General features: G+C 37.7%; 2 long non-coding RNA genes across 3 annotated transcripts in view; both read left to right on the top strand.

Annotated features, from left to right (window-relative positions):
• The window catches only part of LOC103558773 (uncharacterized), a 122,182-nt gene that overhangs the window by 31,032 nt on the left and 67,781 nt on the right, over positions 1-23,369 (top strand). The gene's annotated exons all lie outside the window — the stretch shown is intronic.
• On the top strand, positions 7,906-13,615 carry LOC139079930 (uncharacterized). The gene is made up of 4 exons (XR_011533968.1): positions 7,906-8,030; positions 8,407-8,552; positions 9,013-9,070; positions 13,366-13,615. It is a non-coding gene; the product is annotated as an uncharacterized lncRNA (long non-coding RNA).

Raw genomic sequence — 23,369 nt, 5'->3', positions numbered from 1 at the left:
GAGGTATGTAGGAGCTGGGTTCTTTAAAGTAGTGCAGGTCATGGCAAGGAATTTGGATGTTTTCCCTAAGTGCAATAGGAGTTATTAAAAAGTTTTAATCATGTTAGTGATGTGAGGTAAGAATGGGAGGTAAAGAAATACTTCTTGATATACCCACTCAAGAATTTTTGCTGTGACAGAGGAGCAGATATAGGGTCAAGTGAGGCTTTGTTCTTTTCTAAAATGGGGACAAGTAAGACCTATTTGTATGCTGAGGGAAATGGTTTTAGAGTGAGGGAGAAATTAGTGGTGCAGGAGAGCAAACGGATAATTGCAGGACAATTGTTCTTAAATAGGCAAGAGGGATGAATTCAGATGACAACAAGTGAGGCTGTTCCTCAGTGGGAGCAAAGACAGAGAGCAAGCCAAGTACTTGGGGACATTGGCAGTTAGACTGGTGAATCTGTAAAAATGAGGTGATTTTGTCTGATTGCATCTATTTTCTTAATAAAATGTTTGCTTTGATTATAAGTTAAAAGTGAGGATATAGGAGGTGTGAAGAAAGCTGAAGTAGATATTTGTGTTGCGTGTCTGAATAAGTGGAACACTCAATTGGAATTTCTATTGCTTTCCACTTCTAGAGAAAACAACAACAAAAACAAGAAAGAGAAAAACAAGTTGATATGAGTTATTTAGTCCAAAAAGGTATAGCTGGTGGCAAAGGAGGATAAAAGGGAGAGGAGCGTTTGAGCTGAGAGAGAAATGATCTTATTTTATTCCCCTAGAATTCTAGAATTTTAGAGTTAGAGGGAAGCTTAGATTCATATATTTAGGCAAAGGCACACCCTTTGTAATTTTTCTTTGTCCTTTTTGTTCGTGTTTGGTTGACCCAGGAAATTATATTTATAAAATAAACTGATGATTTCTGTTTTTATCATCAGTGAAATCAACATGATCATAACTAAAAACTTGAGACTTTCACTCCAACGAGAGGCATCAATGATTATTTGATGGGATTTATTCATTCAGCAAAATCGATTAAATGCCTACTTTGTTTACTATAGTGTTCTAGGTCTAGGTGATAGGAAACAATGTCGAGTGAGTAAGATAAGCTCTCAGCCCTGCTAGGTCCTACTCCAGCCTTCATCTACCATGTAGATAATCAGGCATGTTTTCAGTCTTTCAGCTCCATGAGACACTTCTGCTATAAAACATGCCTCTAAGGCACACCTGGAGACAGTATAGTGTAATGTTCAGAGGCCTGACCAGGTTTGAATCCCTTAAACTCTCTGCCTTGTTTCCTCCCCCGTACAGCAGGCACAATAATAGAGCACACGTCATTCAGTTCCTGAGATAATTAAATGAACTTTGACATACAGAATGCTTAGTGCAGAGCCTGGTACATAATGAGTGTTATATAAGTGATTCTTATCGATTAATATAAAGGTGTCTTCTTCATGTAAAGGGGAAAGACAATCTTCAAGTAAAGTTTACTTTTAGTTTAAACCAGACATAATTTGGAAACTAAATAGTCTGGCATAACCCCATCTCCATTCACACAATTCTAAAGCAAGTGTGTGTGTGTGTGTGTGTGTGTGTGTATGAGTATATATTTGCACACCCTGCAACTCCTGTGGAAATTATGTGTTCATGAGAGGATCAGACATGGATTCTGACATTACTTTCATTCTGATGAAGCTTATTTTCATACAACAATTTTAGAACTCTATTTTCCAACTTTATACTAAAATTTAAGTTAGTGCTGGAACTAAATGTGTCAAATCAAAATCAAATAACCCCCACAATCAACCATTGAGTAACTGAATATATATATTATTCTACAAAAGCAAGTCATATGAACATCTGGAAGCCTCCTCATTAACGCCATCCTTCCAAGTAAAATAAATGCTTCAGCCATATTTATGCATTTACAATCCTCCCCTGACCTCAGGATGAACAGTTATAAGTTGTTTCCATTGAAGCCTGTACAGATCAATTATTTAGCTTTTTGTGGGTTTCTTTTAAACACAATTACCTGGAGGAAGAAAGATGAGTTTATGAAAGCTTCTAAGGAATTTATGCAAAAAAGAAAAAAATGGTGCCCAGGTTGCTTTTCATTTTCAGAAGGTTTTTTCCCTCCATATTTAAAGACTGCATTATGCAGTCATTCATTCTGTAAATTAAACCTTTTGATTCCTAGTAACATTATGCAAAGCTAGCTTATTGTACCTATTTGCAAATACACTATATTAGTGAATGCTTTCTTTTTCTTTGCCCAAATTACCAAGATGTGTCACAACATACAAAGGACATTTTAAATGCTACCAAAATAGAAAGTTTTGTGTAAGCTATGATAAGCACAATATACAGCACAGTCACTCCAAGTGCCCAAAGACACGTGGAATTACAATATGAAAAAAAAAGAAGGCACTCTGAAAAAGTTAAAAGCACAATATGTGAATATCACGGAAAAGTCACTCAAGGGCACTTAATCATTGAAACACAACTACTGGATGTGAGGGAAGTTGATGAAAATAGACTTGGGAGAATTTTTCCCAATCTCACCCTTTTCTTGTTCCAAACGTAACTGTCAACACTTCATGTTCCCTGGAACACCCTAAGGTGGGCAAGAGATTTGATGGAACAGATCCTCGGAAACAGAGCAGAGGAAATGCGGCATAGCTGAGTTACTTAGATATTACAGATTGTTTTGTCTCTCTATTTTGAACTGTGACTCTGACATATTAAGCTTTCCTCCTGTGTTCCCTTCATTCTACAACAACTGTATTTACATGGGACACACAAAATCTGAGTGATAGGACAGAACCCGAGGAGAAGGGATGGAATCTACATAGCTAAGATGTTTCCATATGTCCTTATCTAGTCTTTAACCACTGTCTTTAGTAAATAAAAAATGAAAGTTAAAAAAAAAAGACTTGAGAAAGCCTCATGCTATTTGTGCATAGGGAATGGAGGTTTGCAAGGGGCCAAGAGATCAGGGAGGAGAAGAAAAAGGGAACTGAGTGTGGAAAAGAAAAGAAAGCTCTTTCTTCTGAGAATTTGAGAAGAAAGTAGATGCAGGGGAGGAAGACATTTCCTCTACCCGCTGTGGGTTCGTCTGACCAGAGAACGAATTAAATACGCATGAGGCAGAATAGCAGGAGAAAATTAAACAAAGCTTTATAACATGTATACATGGGAGAGGCTCAGGCAAGCTGAGCAACTCACCAAAATGGCTGAAGCCCCCACCTTAAATATCCTCCTCAGCTAAAGACAAAGGAGGATGTTGGGGGTGGAGGGGAAGTTGATCATGGGAGATTACCACACAAGTACAGTAAACAAATGCAGATTTGAGTCCTTGCCTTTGGCATTGATTAAGAGTTTCTAGAGATAAGGTCATTCCCCCTTCTTCCTGGTACAGAGAGGGAGACACCTTTATAGATGAAGATTTCCTTTGCAATGTAAATGTATCTTAACAAAGGGTAAGTAAATTCTACTTTTCAGTTGCTTTCCTGTCTGCAGTTTATTAAAAGTAACCAGCCCCAAATAATCCTCATGCCAAAGAGACATATCTTGGGGTGGCCAATTCCAGGCTCCCACATAGACTTACATTGTGTTCTTCATTCTCAAGTGTTGTCCATCTGAAAGTGTGTTGGTAGAATCAATGTCCTCTCAAACACACACACACACCATGCAGACACAGATAAAATTTATGAGAAAACATTTAATAAGTGTTATCAGACAGCTATTAGTAAAACCAAAACACTTTTCAAGCTCAATAACTATTTACTGTAAAATTTTTATGTTTAAGTATTATAAATTAACTATTAAGAGACAAAATAAGAGAAACCTGGGCTATTTATCTGTGAAGATGAGGAGACCACGGAACACTCTAACGTTCACTATTGTTTTTCATGTTACATACGGAGTTTCTGTGTCTATAAGGTTTGTCTTCATAGGCGGTTCATTCACTTGCTCTACAGTATTTATGGTTCCCTACTCTCTTGGAGCGCTCACAGCACCTCTCTCCCTCCTCTCCTCACCTCCTTAAACTCTCAGAGACATTGGTGAGGTCCTCTTTTGAGAAGAATGTGAGGAGAAGATGTTTAAACTCAGAATATGAGATTTACATTATACTTGGGAATAGCGTGATAGTAAAAAATATAAGTTCATAAGCAAATTACTGATGGTTTTAGGATCGTCAGAATTTTTTTTTTACAGATTGTGTATGTGTGTGTGTGATTTCGGTATAGTTTAACAATGATATTATAAATGTTCAAACTTAATTTGGCCTTAAAAAGATGTTTTTGTCTATGGAGAAACAAATAGTGTTTTGGGATGAAAGTAGATCCTAGGTAGAGGTGTTACTTGGGTTCTGCAAGTTGGCCTAGGGACCCTTATCTTAATGCACTTGTTCAATGCTAACTTAAGGGAGATGCACAAATAAATTTATACCAGAAAAGCTGCCTTCGATGATATATATACAATTGATGGAGAGAAGGCAAATGAAAGAGAAAGATTTTAGTCTCTGGGACACAGCTTGCCAAGATTTTGGTCCCCATAGGCCTGGGTGTGGGCTTGCAAGCCCTCCAGTGGCCAGAGCTGCCTCCCGGCCACCTCAAGCACCCCTGGCCAGTCTTCTTTGATCTTTAGGGGTACCTATCTGTTTACCTTAGAGTGCAGAGCGCAGTACAGATATTACCATTTTAAGATAGGAAAACATTGCCCTAAGGAGCTATGACTTCCTAGGTCGAGGAATTGCTCTGCATTTCTTTTTGTAAAGGAGTAGTCTTTGATTGTACTCCTTGTCATATCTGGGCCTATGTCTATCTGTATTTATATCTATTCTACAAATATTTCTTGGACACACACAATATGCCATACAGCACAAAATAATAAAAATCCAATTTTGATGAATGCTATGCAGACCAGCAAAATAGAAAATGAAAACATAATTTGCAACAAACTGTGACTAGAAATTTTGTCTAATTTATACAATATTGCTATTTTCTATGAAGTGAATGTTTTGATTTTTTTCCCCACAAAATGCATCCCTTCTTTCTTGAGCTGTAACAAGTTCAATTTCCTTGCTCTTCTTCTTCTAAACGTGAAACTTTATTCCTTGTCAGTGTCTATGAAACTGGAGAACAGAAACTGGCTTATCTGTTACTCTTAATATTATTGATTTACGAGATTCTCATCCTGGTATTTCTAAGGAAAGAGCCAAAGTATCCTGGTATTTCTGTTTGCGAAGATTCAAAAGCAATGAAGCAAGCTATTTCCCTTGAACGCTGTTATACACGACAAAGGAGCTAACTGCTTAATTCCAGGGGTCTGTTATTATTTGTAAACTGCTTCTTAAATAAGGATACTTCCAGATGCCTCTTGCTCCAGATGGTACCATTTAACTGCCTGTGTTACTCATGAGTGGTTTTCTGCTTTAGCTTTAAACAAATACTTAACACAGCAATTCTGTTATCAAGAATTCTCTCTTAAAATTGGAACAAAATCCTAAAGTGGTACATGAAGTGGCAGCACAAGCAATTTCTTTCAGCATGGGACACATGGGTTAAAAATAAATGAAGCATGAAGGTATCGGTAGGGATGAAACAGAACTATAGCCAAGTGGAAAGAGAAAAGCTCTCTGGGCTTCGTCTGAAGAGCTGAGTGCAAATCCTTGCTCTGCTCCATGTTAGCCTGGTGACCTCGACATCTCTTTCATAGGATTTGTTTGAGGACTAAACAAGATAATTAATATTTTCCAACACTATTTCTGATGGATGGTAATACATGTTACCAGTAAAAAAAAAGTTTCTATGGTTGCATCCATTTGAGAAATGTTAAGTTAAACCAAGAAATAGGTTTCTTCAGTGAAAGACTTCTCAGTCTTTAAAATGACTTTAAAAAGGACTTCTCAGTCAATATGTTTTGTGACTCTTGTGTCACTGTGATTCCTAAACTGACTTGGCCCCCAGCCAGCACTCTTGTTGGAAATATATTCAGTGGGACACATTTTGGGAATGCTACTCTGCTCTCTAAAGTACTGTTAAAATGTAAGCTGTTACAAGTTTATATGTAACTGTAGACAGCAATGTGGGAACTGCCTTTTACTCATTTGTGTTCTGGAGACCTTTCCTATCTGACTGTCAAAATTAATCCATTATTAAATACAACATTTTAAAGTAAATTTAGTTAGCAATCATGATCCTTGGTACATCAGATATTTAAAAATAAGCAAACATAAAACAAAACAAAACAATGATATATTTAAGCCCACAGGTTCAAACAACACTGGTTGTTCTTTTCAGCTTTATGTTTAAAATCTCACCAGGTATTATGATAATAATTTGACCAGATGTTTGCCTCTTTCATGGAATTTTCACTCTTGAATTTTATTAGTATGGCTTAAACTAAAGCTCTGTGAAAAATTTAATGCTATTTTTGCATTCCTTTTAGTAGTACTTGAAAAATATGAGCGTGTCAGCGAAACAGCCTAAGTACTGGATACACCTCACGTTCAGAACCTAGGGGATACCTGGTTACTCTGCGATCTCTACAACTTACGTACCCTCCAGCCTCAGTTTTTTCATATATAAAGTGGGTATGGTACTACCTACCTTCCAGAATATTTGTGAAGCACAAAGAAGGAAATCATTAGATGAAAGCTTCTGACATGCAGCTGCTACTTTTGAATGACAACAGAAAGTCGTGGATTTGCGTATTTACATGAAGGCATTCCTTGGAGTGGGAATTAGTGTACGACTACAAACGTCCAGTTTTTAAAAATTAGAAACAGATTAATCCTTATTAAAGCAGCTCTAAATAATGATGCAGTTAAATTTCAATTTATATTGCAAAGAATAAAACAATATCTAATCTGTATATCTGCATATCTGCATCTATGGGAATCTTCGATTAAGTATTTCTTTCTTATTTCTCCTTTATGCCCTTTTGCATGCTTGTGATTACTTAAATCTTACACTGAGATCTGAATTTTAGTAGCTGTGCTCTTAAAATTCAAAACTACCTTATTGCCTCAGTTTATTTTACGTTTGTGATGGTCTCAGGAATAATACAGAGTATATTAATTATTCTCATTTTAAAATTATTCTCTGCATCTTGGATTAACGCTTTCTCCCACTTTTAGTGCCTGCCTCATCAGTCTGCTGACCACTGGCTGTGTGGACCTCATTGGGATCATTGATTCAGGTTATAGGGGCCTCTCCTGAGGTTGGGGGAGGAGATTTACAGCTGCTTACTGTTTTAAGATGTGTAAGGAGGTTATCTGAGCTCAAGTATTTGTCTACTACCAAAGGAAGTCACCTAAACAAAACACCAGCAGCCCCCTGTGTCTTCAGCAGTGATGCCGGAGTCAAGCTTCCTTTTAGAAACCTGTCCTAAGGCTTTATCCTAGAGACAGATATGCCGGCAAATCTGAGCATGGGGCTGGAGTGGCTGTCCTGTGCCCCTTGACTAATTTACACCACTGATTGCACCCACGTTCCTGCTTCTTAGGCTGGACTATTCTGGAGTTCCGATGGGAATACTCACTAGGGAGCAAGCCTCTGTTGTCCCACATTGTACTAAAGTTTACTCAGGTCTGTTAAGTGTTCCTATCTGTCTCCTACTGTGTAGTATATTCAGAAGTTCTTTAACTTTCCGGCCAATGCTACTATGAACTTATTCTAATTTTCTAATTGCTTCTATTTCCCTTTAATAGGATTTTTGTGGGGGAGAAGGAGAGGTAAAGTCCTGTGCTCATCACCCATCTTGAAATGGAAAACCCTAGAATGATTGTGTCTTTCTACTATCATCTTCTACTTTCTTTGAGTCTCTACATGGTCTCAATGAGAGCTTTGTTTTTCACTCTCCTTTTTAAACCTATTTGACTATAGCCACCAATGAATCTTATTTCTCAGCTTTTGGCTTGGTTTATTTCCTCTTCAGAGTTGAACATGCATCATTCATTCAGTCAGTCATCAAATATTTGTTGAACGTGTCTTAGATACCAGGTGATGAAGAAATACAGACACAGCCTTGCCAGCACAAAGGTAAGCTCCTTCTTTTCTGCAAACATGGAGCAGATTTTCTTATTTTTTCCCATGAGAAGAGTAGATCTGTCTTTACCTTTCTGCTTATTTAACCTATTAGCACAGCATATGTCTAGCTTTTGTTTAAAAAATGGCTTATTCTTTGTAAGATAAAAATTTTCATTCTAACTTGGCAACTGAAAAGAAGAATATTTAAGGTTAAATATTAAGCTTCAAATACAACAGCAAATTAAACTGACATTTTAATTTCACTGTCAATACCGTATATGTCGTAGAGACCTTCTAATATAACTGTTGTCATCATGTAGCGTATAACTGATGGCTCTTAGTGCAAGTGGTTATTTTAAATTAAATTATCTGAATTTATTTTTTACAGGTCTCCCAAGGCTTGTAGAGTTAAAGTGCACTTTGCCCATATTAAAGAGGAACTTCCTGATATTAAAATGGAATGAGTTTCCAAGATTGTTTGGAATTCCTTCTCTGCAGAGCTTTCAAAACAATCCATCTTATCGTGTGTCTTTGGTAATTTAAATGTGGTTGTGCTTGAAGGCCAGAGATTAGGGTCCCTTTCAATCTTATGACCTGTGGGCAACTCAGGTTGTTGTATCCAGTAAGTGAAGAGTTTGTGAAAATGCGCATAAAACTATACTGCGCATGTGCAAATGCGTATAGGGGAAGAGAGGGCTTGTTGGTCCTAGAGGTCTGTGTCTCTCAAACTGGGACGTGCATGAGCCCAGGGGGACAGAGTGTCATGTCAGTGTATATCTGAAGCTGCAGGAGACACATGGTGCATCTTCCTGAGAGGTCAATAATCCGAAAAATAGTGCAGAAAAGCATTTTGAATTTTTATTTTATTTTTATTAGAATAAATATGGATGTATCATTAAGTAGAAATCACAAATTCTTGCACTGACTGAAAAAATAAGATAGAAGTCTTAAACAATTTGGACTACTTTGGATTGTTCCTCCCGTGTCTGCCCAGGGTGCTCATCCTCTCTCCTGCTGGACTTTGGTGGCGATGGTCACTGGCTCCTCTGCAGGTAAAAACGTGTGACGTAAAACGCTGGTTTCAATTCCTAATTATTATAGCGTGAGTAACGTTTTTAAATGCTAGTAGTTAATTTATCTAAGGATTCAAGAAAAACTTGCTATGAGACTAGCAGATTAGAACTTAATCTTTTAAAATTTGATAAAGGGGAGATGTAAACCAGCCTCAATATACATATGTAATTTGTTTTGACAGATTAAGATATGAACATCTGATTGAAAGTAAATGTCAAAATGCATCAAGCATGCAAAATTGTCCTTAGCACCTTTGTATATCGTGCTATCTGTGGTTAGATAACACCCTAACACCCAGAGGATCCTCTTCCGCATTCTGATTTTACCCAGATTCTCCTTTTTGTGAATCTCTAAGTGAATCTCAAGCCTTTCAAAGTTGAATCTCTAAATGGTACTAAAATACTCTGGAAATTGTGAAGAAGTTTGAGATAAAGTGCATGCATATTCAAATTACTTAAATGACAGCTTTATTTTTAGTTAATTTTCATTTATGGATGCCTCTCAATTTTCTATCAAAACCTAGATATACAGAGCCATGAATTCTGGCTTTTTTCCCCCATTTCTGGCATCTATTTTAGAGACCTCTGCAAATAAAAGAAATCTGTAAATGTGGCTCTTCCTTGTTAACCTCACACCTTTTTTTTTCTCTGCGAAACATGTCTAACACTTAAGTCCAGAGTCAGAGCCAGGGACAGACTCTGAGGAAAGCATGGGCACACTATTTTTCTTGCTTCTTTAGTTTCTCTTTTCCTCCTCTTTAGAAGACTGCTAGGGGAAAAGGTTTAGTTTCCTTCTAGGTTTCCTTTTATTCCCGTGGTGAACTGTAGGCTGATGGGCTCTAAGCTGGTCCTGCTATTTCTAACCTTTTGCCAATAGAAAAACACTGAGATGTACATGGCTCATTTTTAAGCAGCCGGCACACGCGGGGCTCAGTCAAAATAATTTCATGAATAGATACTGGCATCCTTGATTTGAAATCATCAAGGAAGAACCTACAAAAGCAAATATCTGATAATCAAAGTAACCATTCAAACCTCAGAGTTGTAGGCCTTGTTCGGTCTAACCATAGCAGTTCTGGGTTCTTTCTACAAATCCACCATCTAAGGTCATTCGGCCTCTTCTTGGACGTTTTCAGTAAAAAGTATTTCTTTGGATACTTTCAGTGAAAACTCATTGCCCCAAATAGTCAATCACAGTGGCAAATTTCACTGTGAAAAAGTGTGCTCTTTGGGGCTGGCCGCATGGCCCAGTGGTTAAGGTTCTACACGCTCACTTCGGCAGTCTGGGTATGCGGGTTCGGATCCCGGGTGCGGACCCATTGCACTCATCAGCCATGCTGTGGAGGCATCTCGTCTGCAAAAAGTAGAGGAAGATTGGCACAGATGTTAGCTGAGGACTAATCTTCCCCAAGCCAGAAAAAAACACGAAAAACAAAAAAAAGGGGAAGATTTGTGCCAATCTTCCTCTATTTGTTGTATGTGGGATGCCTCCACAGCATGGCTGATGAGTGCAATGGGTCCGTACCCGGGATCTGATTTCGATTTTGCTGTTCGATCACAGGCTTAGCTTTCTAGCTACATTTTGGTTAAACTAATACTAACATTTGTTTACATTCTCAGGTGATTCACTATAATTATTATAGATTATCTCATAAATAGATAGATAATACACATTGATAACTGAGTGTAAGTTCTCTAAAGCCAACTTTTTACCAATTTAAAAAATTCTGATATTATAAGTAAAACATTCTTAAAATTAGGTTAGTTTCCATCTTCATATTCTTAAGATAATCTTCCATATTTTCAGGGAAAAAAGAAAACTTCAATCTTTTATAAAAGTAAAAACCTAAAGATTTTGTAGCAGAATAGTAAACACCAAAACCTATTTCTTTAAAGTGTCATCATATTTAATGAATGCAACTCAAAAAAATACGATAAAGTGGTATGAACAGAAGAGATTGTGTGATGTACCAGAACCTAGAGTAATATGTTACGGAAAGATAGAGACAAGGAACCAGGGGCAGAAATGAAATGAAGAAGGAAGGACTAAAGGTGTTGGGAGTTGGGGGATGGGGTTGCAAAGGTAGATTAGGCTGAGAGTAGAGAAGATACCATATATTTTATTAAAGATTAGTCCTTTTTATGCAGCAGGAGTCACTGAAGACTTTTTCAGCAACTGAGTAATCTGAAACAATTATGTTTTATAAGAGAACACTGGCAGTTTTGTGGGTTGTATTGGAGAAGCGAAAGACAGACGGCAAGGTGGCCAGTAATGAGTACTTTACAATGCCATAGCCAGATCAAATTGCATTGAAGTTTTAAGAAGTGTCAGTGGAAGTCGAAAGAGAATAATGCAGATTTGGCAATCTACATAAAGATGGTAGCTAAAACATAAAAATGCAAACAAACAACAAACAAAATCATCAAGGGAGTTTGTGTAGAGAAAATATACCTTGGTCAAAATCTTAGGATGAAGAGAAGAAAATTCAAGAAGAGGCTCTTCAATGTCAAATGTCAAGAATGAGAAAGCCAAGTAGCATATATTTTATTTGAGCAGGATTCTGCTTAAGCTTCTTCATAAATATGCCATATTATTTTATTTAATATTTTGAGTTGATTTCTTTATTTAAACTTATTTTTTAAAGCTATGTATTCCTTTTATAAATAGGAAAACCACACATAGAAGGTAACTATAAAATAAATAGAAAAATATTAATACCAAATAAGAGAATATTACGTATCACTGAAAACTGACTTTTACACAATCAGTGGTTCATGTACTGCACTTTGTGAAATACAGGACTAGGAAAAGCCACTCTAGATATATAGTGAAGACTTAAAGGAGATGGATTTGGAGGAAGAGAATTAGCTCGAGGAGACAACTAATAGCTTGTGAGCAGACCAGCTCTCCTGGCTTGTCCTTGAACTGAACTGTAGGACCGAGGACGGAGGATGTAACTTTGAAGGATAAGAACTGAGTGCTTCCTGATGCTTAAGCATGGAATTTGGATATTAGCATCAGAATGTCTGAGACATCATAACTTTCTCCTTTCAAACATGCTGCCGAATTTTGCATCCCATTTGGTTATATCTCTAATAACGTAATTTTCTATCACCACTGGGAGATTTGTCTTCTTAAAGTTTCTTCCCCTAAACAACAAATGAAAGAGTGGTCCAACAGAAGGCAAGTAAATCTATAACTAAAGCAATAACTGTATTGAAAGAAATTGGTTTTCTTTATTTAGTGTTGGAGAATGCAATTAGAGTAAAAGAAATTTTTCTCAAATCGCTTTTTCTCTCTTTTTAAATCCAAGTTGCTTCCCGTGGAGAAATAACCTCTCTTTTTATGGTTGTTTGTAAAGTTGAAGGAAGGAGGGCTCCTTCCTGGCAAAAGGATATGCTGTAATGTACATGTCCTTCCAAATGTTAACAATTTATTTAGATTTGCAAAGAAATTGTCTTTATACAATGAAAACCTCTCAGGAAGTCCAATTGCTTATTTGTTTGTTCTTTCAAGTGAAACAAATCATCATTAAAAAGGTTCAGCTTCAAATTAAGACCTTTTAGAAGCATAGAGGGACTTGCTCACAAAAGTTCAAACCCCTTAGAAAACGGCTCATTGCTGCCTCAGAGAAAGAGAAAAATAGCTACTGATGAGATTTAAATCATTCTCTATCTTCCCTTTCATTAATTTTAAACATAATTCATAGGCCATTATGCTCTGGAAATCAAAAGAATTATTCCATATTGTAGCCCACCATTTTTCATCATTATACACGCACAATGTCCAATTCACCCCACTCATTCAAAATGGCGCTTAAAGCAGGCAGAAAAGATTAACTTCAACACTTACATTTGGCTTTAATTCATAGCTTTCTAAAGAGTTTTACTAGTCTAAATATGTATTTACACAATAGAATATGATGAGTCATTTCTAAAATGTAAACATACTAGTTTTAAAAATTGCTTAAATATGTCTTTCTGTCTGAGCTTCTCTCAGGATATTCCTATGAGATGCACAGCAATAACTCCCTAATGTTTGAATCACTCAACTTATCAGTACTTTGCAAATAATAAAAAAAGAGTGGGCAAGAGGTAGAGATACCTCTCAAAGTAGTCAAAATATTGTAATCCTTCATCTTTCCTGATGAAGGATAGTCATGGGGTGCTGGCCCTCATTTCAGAGGGAACCACTTTCAATCTATTCTGAATAAGCTTTTTTTTCCCCTGCTTTATCTCCCCAACCCCTCCCTGTACACAGTTGTATATCTTAGTTGCAGGTCCTTCTAGCTGTGGGATGTGGGACGCCGCCTCAACGTGGCCTGAGGAGCTGTGCCATGTCCGCGCCCAGGATCCGAACCCGGGGCCGCCACAGCGGAGCACGTGAACTTAACCACTCAGCCACGGAGCCGGCCCCTGTTCTGACTAAGCTTTTAAGGGTGTTAGCAGGTTACTGTTTAAAATCTCTAATATAATCAAACACCTGGGCAGATATTTCAGAGAATAAAAGTGTTTACTTTCTATAAAGAGAAATGTAGCTCAGCACATTGGCTTTTATTTTTGGCTAGACACACATTTCACTACATCATCACTCTCTCTTTGCTTTTTAACAATCTGCTGCACATTAAAAACACCCTAAATTTTATTTTCTGTTGCTAGTGAGAGTCCTGATGAGTACTCTTTGGGGGCCAGGGTCAATGTCATCCTATGTCTGAGGTTTGTATCTCTGCTTGACGTGCCACTGCCAGTTCCAATTTTGATCCAAGATCAAGCGGAAGTGACTTAGGATGGTAGTGTCTATAGTTCAGATATAGAAAGAAAGGAAGCAGAGTAACAAGACTTATCTAGTCTCCAATCTCTTTGTTATTAAGAACACCTATTTCTACTGTGGGGCAGTCTAATCCAAACATTGTCCCAAGTAATCCATTTTCTAAATGCTGCCTGCTATATCTCTGTCTTGAGTATCCTCTTAGAAGTTCTGTAGATGCCTGTTTAACTTGTTTGACCTTGGAAGACTCCCCAACTGCCACTGTCCCCCACCTCCTTTGTAACATTAAACACAGGCTGGTTTTTCTAGGAAAGAGACTTTGAGATGCACAACTTTATGGGGGAAGTTTACTGGGACATGTTTTCAGATAAATAGTTATTGGAGAGTGAATGAAGCAAGGCTGGATGGAAGGAGAAGTTGAACTGAGAGGCAATCACAAAAAAGGCCTCAGTGGGTCTCACGGAAACTCTGGAGCTGGGATGTCCCTTCAGACGTGTCTGGCATCAAGGCAGGAGGGAGTCAACTAATGCCTTGGTTAGGAGCATTCAGTGCTTAGCCTTCTACAATTATCAGACCAGACTTGGTATCAGATGTCAAATTTAGGCAAGAATTGTATCAGAAAGTATTTTTTCAGAAATATTTGTGTTGGGGCCGGCCCGGTGGCACAGCGGTTAAGCCTGGACGTTCGGCTTCTCGGCGGCCCAGGGTTCACCCGGATGCGGACATGGCTCTGCTTGGTGAAAACCATGCTGTAGGAGGCGTCCCATATATAAAGTAGAGGAAGATGGGCATGGATGTTAGCTCAGGGCCAGTCTTCCTCAGCAAAAAGAGGAGGATTGGCAGCAGTTAGCTCAGGGCTAATCTTCCTCAAAAAAAAAAAACCAAAAAAACCCGAAATATTTGTGTTGATACATCCAGGGCCTTAGGCTTCTGCCTCCTTATCAGAAGGGTGTTAGAATTTAATAATTTTGAAAAATATTTGTCGAGGGTCTATGAATTAGATGTGTGGTATAAATGTCATCTCAGTTAATACTGAAAGCCAGGCATTATATTTTTCCTATTTTATAGATAAGGAAATTGATCCTAAGTGTGATCAAGTGAGATGCCAAGGCTCACACAATTAGCAGGCTTGCATGCAAACCTATGTTTCCCTGCTCAGTGGTGGCACTGTGCTCTTTTATAGACTCTGGGGAGAGGATTTGGATGGGAGACAGATGCAAAGTCTAGAATTGATCTGATTATGAAGTAAGGGTCTACAATCAAGGCAGAGGGCAAAGAGGCGCATTAGGGATCTCCAGAGAAACAGAACAAATAGGAGAGAGAGCGCGCGTGCATGAGAGATTTATTAAGCAATTATGGAGCTCAGAATTTCCACAATCTGCAAGCTGGGGACCCTAGAAAGCCAGTGGTATAAATTAATATGAGTCTGAAGATCTAAGAACCAGGAAAACCAGTAGTGCAAATCCCAGTTGGAGGCTGGAAAAGATGTCCAGTTCAAGTAGTGAGATGGGAAAAAAGGGACGAATTCCTCCTTCATCTGCTGTTTGTTCTATGCAGGCTCTCAATGGATTGTGTGATGCCCACCCACATTGGGGAGGGCAATCTACCAATTCCACTGGTTCAAACTCTAATCTCATCCAGAAACATCCTTGGAGACACACCTGGAAATAATGTTTAATGTGCGCACCCCTCAAGTTGACACTTAAATTAACCATCATAGATGGTAAAACTGTTCATATCTCGGAAAATCCACTGTTTCAAGCCTCTAGATACTGTGGTAATTGATGAAAACACTTAAAAATTTAATATGCTTGAAGAAGATTAAGACATTTTACATTATTAAGGGTAATAATACCAACTAGGAAGAATCAAGTACCTAATGTATTCCAGTCCTGCGTTAATTACTTTAGACATATCATTTTCAACATGAATATTATTATTATTATTTCCATGTTTAAGGTGAGAAATTTAGAGAAATTAAATAACTTTCCCATGGCTATATTACTAGTAAGCCAGGTCTAGAATTAAAATCCAGACTGTCTTACTCTAAAATCGGAGCCACTATTCTACATAGTTTCTCAATGATCTTTCTGAAGTGTAGACGTGTCAAGATGCAAAATTGTTCATGTACGGGTCTGCCATGAAAACCCCCATTAGCCCCTTCTGGAGTCACTGTAATTTTGGGAAGCAATGCTCACTCTTCCTACCTGTGCTAGATACTTCTTTTGTCAACTTGCTTAAGTTGGGAATGCCATTTCTTAGAAAGCCTTCCCTGTGCCAGGCTGGAATTAGCCAAAAAAGAAACGTGGATGAAATTTGAGAGGTTGAAGTGAAGCAGCAACCATTGTTCTCTACAGGTTGTCATGGTTAGTCACAGAGGTGTTGGCTGGTCCCAGCTTGTCCCCTCTCTGCTCCACGTTGAATCTAGCGCTTCTTCCTGACTGTTGACCATGGTGACCAATGTTTCACCAGTTTCTTGGATGGATACTCAGAAAAGCCGACCTTTCTGTAGCCTTTTCCACTAGGTACTTTTTTGTGGTCTTGTTTCAGAAGCTGGATGTGCCTGGCCTCTCAGATCAATGAGTTGGTGATGCTTTCGATCTTCTAAGCTTCTCTTTCGGATCTTCACTACCCCAGTTCTTTCCCGTTTGTGTGAGGTCTAATTCCTATAATAAATCCATTATCCCATGTCTATAATTGTTTAGCTTCCCTCACTGAATGCTGAGTGATACAGAAATTAGTACATGGGAGTAGGTGCTATCATAACAAAAACCTAAACCATGAGATTTTGGGGGCAAGGAGTAAGACTCAAAAATATCTATAGAACACTTGCAAACTTCTTAAGAAATTTTCCTAGAAAACATACCATGAAGTCAGACCCAAAAGGGCAGAGGTCAAACTGAAAAAGAGCCTGTGGGCTCCAAATTTCTACAGGGAGGAAGCAGGCTGAGAGAGCTTCTCAGATGAAAGTATGGACTATTTTTTTGTGGAAAAGGGACGATATCTCAGAGGGAGGTCCCAAGACCCCAGAGAGTGAACCCAGCTGAGAACAACATATTATGGAACCATTGCTAGGGAGCAGTGGGACTAACCAAGAAACGTTCACTGCTCGTGGTGAAATCAGGGGACCTGAAAACATGTTCTCACGTTTTCATGAGAAAACATAAATACACTTACTTAATTTTATTCTTTTCTTTTCTCCTCTCTTCCCTTCCCTTCTCTTCCTTTCCTTCCCTTCCCTTATCCTCCTTTCCCCACCCCTTTCCTGTCCTCTCTTTCCTCCCTTCCTTCCTTTAGTTTGCCCAGTTGTAGTTTTGGAATTACTATGAACTCATGACTATGATTTCCATCTTCCTCCTTTGTGAACAGAAGTGTCTATTGTAGTTATTTTGTCCCTGTCTCACCACTGGATGTTGGTTATGCAAGCATCAGATAACTTGTATATTTAAGTTCAAAGTTTGTTAGATTAAAAGGAGTTGCATCTGATGAGCCTTATCCATATCTGGGCATAACTTAAATGATGAGGTCTTGTACTTTGAGCCACCAAATGCCATGGTTGGATAAAACTTTGAGGATCCTATTTGGAGATGAGTGCAGTTTGCATGTGTGAGAAATGTGAATTTTGACCAGGAAACTATTCCTCCCAAGCCTAGATATGCCACTCTTCTTATCAAGAAGCAAAATCTATTTCCCTCTTCTTGACTCTGGGCTGCACTTATAACCTTCTTTACTTCCTAGAATGCAGAGGAAATGATGCTGTGCCAGTTTTGCACCCAGGCCTTAACAGGCCTAGCACCTTCTACTTTGCATTTGTGGAGCCCTGAACCACCATGTAAGATGTCTGACTACTCTCCTGAGAGAGAAGCTCAGCACTCCCCAGCCGTTTCAATCAGCCCAGCAAATATGGAATGGAGTTATCTGGGAGAGTCCAACTCCAGCAAAGCCCCTGGCAGAACGCAGCTTCATGAGTGACTCCAGCCAGGTGGAGTGGAAAACAGCCTAGCTGATCCCAAACAATCCATAAAATTGTGAAAAATAACAAATCATTACTGTTTTAAGCCACCAATTTGGGGATAGTTTGTTGTGCAGTAAGTGATAACTGAAAGACTTACAAATAAATGAATGAAAGAAGGAAGGAGTCGATGACTGATTAGAACAAAAGCTTCTGTAAATAGAAGTAGATTATAGTCCCTACTATGTCACTGGGTGCGTTACCACAAAGGTGTGTTACCCCTTCCTCCTACCTGGCATCTTCTGTGAAGTCTTACACCTGTGATGGCCTGCGGACACCAAGGTGCCATGGAAAGGTTCCGAATCTTTGTATGTGTTAAGATAAAAATGAGAAAGAAAAAAGAGTGTTGTTGACTAGTCCCCCCAAATTTAGATCAGAACAGCTTTCTCCTTTTCTACCTCTTTTCAGGGCAATGTCATGCCCATTACTTTTTTTTAAAACCCTTGATGTTTACTAAATATTGAAGTTACTGAAAAAAATGAGATAGGAAAAACTAAAGCAATAAAGGAAAAGACATGGAAAGTCAAACTTTCGTGCTGAGGGAAAAAGTATTTCTAAGACAATAGTTAAAACAAATTCAAAGGATCTAATACGCTAAAACTATCAAGATATCATTGAAGGACTTCATGTCAGCATGCTGTGAATAAAGTAAATGAAAGCATTGGAATAGAGGCAAAGTGATGGAGAAAGTTGACTTCGAACAGAGGATCAGTTGCCTTTGGGCTGAGATTTTGCGTTTGAAACTGGTTGTTTGCGTCTTGGTATCTCAGTGAGTAGAGTATGTAAATGACAGAGATAAGAAAATAGTAAGGAGGAAAATAGATAGACTTTATAGATACCACTAAAAAAGCAATAACGAGGAATGATTTAACAAAATTCAAAGGTTTCAGATCATTTGAGAGCCTGAAACAGCAGATGGTAAGTATAGTTCAATTCAGACAGACATAAAAATAAGATGCATAGCAACAGAGAACTACAAAAGAAGGCTGTGGAAACACACTTCAATGGACTAATCACACAGTCCGCCAACCAGAATACATTCGAAAACTTTTAACTATCAGCTCAGTGCAAAGAAACAGTCTTCTAAGATGAAGGCCAGAATAAAAAAGTGCCTTAGGTTTTCAGTCTTAACTGTTGAGGGAGGAGCAGAGAAATGGGGATGAGAAAAAGACGTAGCGGTAGGAAAAGATGAAGATACTTTCCAAAGCATGAGATTCTCAGTCACAAACTTCAGAGGATTTAATTTTCTCCCTGGAAATAAGAAAGCATTTTAGTAGGTGCATTAGCATATTTAATAGGGTACATTTTAGTACCTTACGTAAGAGAGTTTCTAAAAATAGCCAGGAGAGCTTTTTTCCCAATTGGAAATGAGGACTATGCAGTCTGTAAACTAACAGTTGTTTACACTGATGGCCTTAGTGACAGAGGAAGAGCCATATACATTGGTACGGCTGAATTGGCTGGAATCTTTCAAAGCATCTGTTTCCATGTGGTTTCTGTATTTGGACAGGCACTTCTCATAGAGGAAGCTTGAGTGGCACATTAAAGCCTTCACTCTCACTCTGTTAAGAACAAAAATCTCTCATTAGCCTGTTCTACCAGGTTCCACAATTTACTCAGAGACAACAGATTTGGTCCCTCTAGCCACAGCATTTTCAGTTTGTTAGTAGATTGACAATCACATTTTTTTCTTATTACCCTTAACAAATATTTTGGAACAAAATGGAACAAGCTCATGCTATCTTATCTTTCTTTAGAGACAGTTTTGACACTAGCAGTCATGTTATTTATGTGTTTCTGAATTAACTTGAGATGTCATTGTGCATTTATGGGTGGTGGTTTTGGACTGAACTCAAAATTATCCTATCTGGGACATCTAAAACCAAGACATTGAGGGGGGAGATAGATAAAGATATGTCTTGGGAATATGAAAGATTTTAAGCCAGAAAAATCTTGAATGGATGTCTATGGAAATATCTCTTCAATATTTAAAGATACAGTAGTCACCAAAATATGTTATAGGTATATAAAATGGACTGCTGTCTAAAGTTCAGAGATTAAAGCTGATGGTCTCTAAAGAACTCCTCCAAACTGATTCTTCTTTATTTTGCATTTCTTTTGGTAAGAGTTTAATTGCCACTAGAATTATTTTCAAGTTAAGAAGATAAGAGGAGTGACTTTTTAAACTTCAAAATGAACTTCCCTGCTATGAATGACTATATTTTCCAATATGAAGGTTTTCACAATGAAATCATAAACTTTTAGTGTACTTTGACTCCCTGCTTTATGCCTCATCCATCTGCCACATAAGTGTATTCGAGCTGGCACGCTGATAACAGCTAGCATGCATACTGCATGCAGTTTTAAAATTACTACTTATAATACAAACTGAAACAATATAGATATGTTTTTAAATTTATTCCTGTGTAGCAAAAAATAGAAATGGCCAATAACAAGAAATCTAATTTTAGGATCTTTAAATAAAATATATTTGGGATTACTAGAGATTATTTGCTTAATTAAAAAAATAAAGTTAGCTTAAGTTCTCTTGGTGAATTTCTCTTTCCTTTAGTTGGCGTGTTTGTACAAGTAACTCTTGCTTTCCCCATTAAAAAGACTGTGACCATGACTTCACCAAATGCAGGATGCCTGTTATTCATTTTTCCATCCTCTGTGCCCAGAACAGTGCTTACAGATGGTGGGCTAGCAAAGATTTGTGGAAGAAATACATAAACCATAATTCAGTACTTCCCAATGGATTCAAGTAATGTTATAAAATCAAGATAAATAACCAAATCAAAATTAAATTCACTAAGAATTTTATTTCACTTAAAATTTTATTATATTTCACTTTTCTGAGAACAGAGAGAGGGTCACAGAAAATCAGAAGATTCTAGGCAGCTACATTTTTTAAAAGATCGAGAGCCACTGAATTCATAGAGTAACAGAAAGCTATATTTAGAAGTAGACTTAAAATATGACAGTTCATGACATGGTATTTATTAAGGACCACACTTCACACGTGGGAGTTGACTTTTTGCTCTAGCATGCCTTGCCTTGCTCCTCCTTTATATAGAACAAACAAAAATGCTTTTGTACATGACACTATGGCAGAGTTTCTCAATTTGATTCTCTGATGTAGTTATAAAAAGGCTGTTAGTAGTTTTCTACTGCATAAGTTACCATTTCAATATTGATATAAGCTAAATGTAAAATTGGCATCAACAGTGCATTATATTTCTGAAAACTTATTCTTAATTATTGTTGCTGTTATTTTCGTGATCATACCCCCAGCAACCATGTAATATTTTCCTTGTGGATTACCATTCTCATGCTCTCTTTGACTGATGGTAGAAATAGCTAACTGCCCAAAAAAACATTTTTTCCCATTCTTTCATAGTAGATTTGTTGCTGGGAATGTGGCTGCCCTGCTAGAAAGCATATTTCTTAGACTCCCTTACAGCTGGATATGGTCCTATGGCTACATTTTCACAAATAGAACGTGACCAAAAGTGAAAGTGACACTTTCAACTATGAGTCTTAAAATATTAGGCATGTGAATTCTTTATAGTTTCCCCGTCCTATGAGCTGCAGTGTGGTCACTTGTGGGATCAAACTGTGACCATAAGGAGGAGAACAGCAGCTTAAGTGATGGTAGAATCACCATGTAAGGACTTGGGTCCTGAATGACCTTGTGGAGCAGAGCCGCCTGCTTGCCTGTACTGCTTACTTGGATCTATTACATAAGAGAAAATTGAATGTGCATTTTGAAGTCTCTATATTTTGGAGCATCTTCATTACAGCAGCTTAGTCTTCACTCTAACTAATGCAGTTGGACCCAATGGTTTTCACTCACCCTGGTCCAGAATGAAACCAAACTATAGTTCATTACTTTAGATGCTGGCACTTCTCTTTGGAAAATGAAAGTCAGCATGTCTAATTTTATCTTCTGATAGGTGTATCATCTTATAGGTGATATGTTTACTTAAACAGTATAAAAACAATATCCCAGCTCATAGTGACTATTAGATAGAATTTCAGACCAGGTTGAAGTAAAAATATTCGGGATATTTAACAATTATTAGGTGCTGTGTACAAACAAATTCCATCTTGTAGGATACTGAGAGTTCCCGCTTTACACAGTGCTGCTCTCCATCAGTGATACTAACAGATAAAAGCCAAAAAGGGCCTTGGAGCTTTCAGGACCTCTGCTGCATTTACCCTAGAGCCTCTAGATGACCCCTGGCTGCACAATCTAACATTAGCTGTCAATTCCACTTTGTTTGGGCTGATGCATGGGGTATTTCTTCTCCGACTTTAAATAGACAGGTATGCAGTTCATTCAATAATGTACGCATTCATTCAACAGATGTGTGTTAGGGGAATGAATGAACAGCATTTACCAGGAGTTTACCGTGAGTTAGGCACTATTCCGTTACCCAGAGATTCAATGATCAATGAAAGAGACCAGGTTGCTGCCCTCTTGGAGCTTACGTATCAACCAGCAGAGACATGAACATATAAGTAAACAAATAAATAAATAAAGCTATTCAGATCTCAATGGATACTATGAAGGAAATGACAGCAGGGAGTGACTCAGTGGGGAGGAGAGTTCTTTAGATGGGGGCCCAGGTGGGTGTGGGAGAGCTGGGCAGGGAGCGTTCTAGGCAGAGAGGACACTAGGTGCTAAATCCTTGGGGGAATTTACATTCATCTTTGGATGCTACGTATATGCTATTTGTCTAATTTATTATAGAATAATAAATAGCATACTAGTGATGGAAAAATAAGGATTGATAGTTCTATGGAGAGTCTAAATTAAAATATTGAGACCTTTATCTTCACTTGGTGTAGTATTAGATGTCATGTGAATCAGGTATGCAGATTTCATAATTCCTGGCAAAGGGTTATCATCCAAAGTAGATTCAAACAAGGGATCTTGCTCAGCATAATAGATTATTTTATTTTATTTATATTATTTTTAATGCTAATTTCAGGTGCTGTTAAGTATAATTTTGTGTGGTTTGGCAGGTATCATTAGGATGTAACTGTCTTTGACTAATAAAATCTCATTAATTGTTGTGACTTTATTTTCAACTGAGTGTACGAACAAGGGTTGGAATGATTGACTAATAAAAAGTTGAAGACGTGTGATGTTTAGATGAGTAATCTAATAGACAAAAATATAATTAAGTAACATAGAAAGTAACTTAGCAAAAGGAAGAAAATCTGAGGTGTCTCTTCATTAATACATATCAGGAATTGTTGAAAAAATACTGGAAATACCTAAACTGTTTTTCTGTATAAATTTCCCAAACTCTGAACCTTAGTGCTTCTGAGCATAAACCTATTAAAATATCACAAGAAAAGTAATCAGTATCTTGTAGAAACTAGTAAGGACAATTTCACTGTTGAGTAGAATATTTGTGACCTGGAAAACAATTTAAGGATTAAAAAATAAATGACTCTCAATAGTTCTTTTAATAAGTTCAGGTAAA

Source organism: Equus przewalskii, chromosome 27 (genome assembly GCF_037783145.1).
Source record: "Equus przewalskii isolate Varuska chromosome 27, EquPr2, whole genome shotgun sequence".
Lineage (NCBI taxonomy): Eukaryota > Metazoa > Chordata > Mammalia > Perissodactyla > Equidae > Equus > Equus przewalskii.
This window is presented reverse-complemented; position numbering and strand designations above follow the sequence as displayed.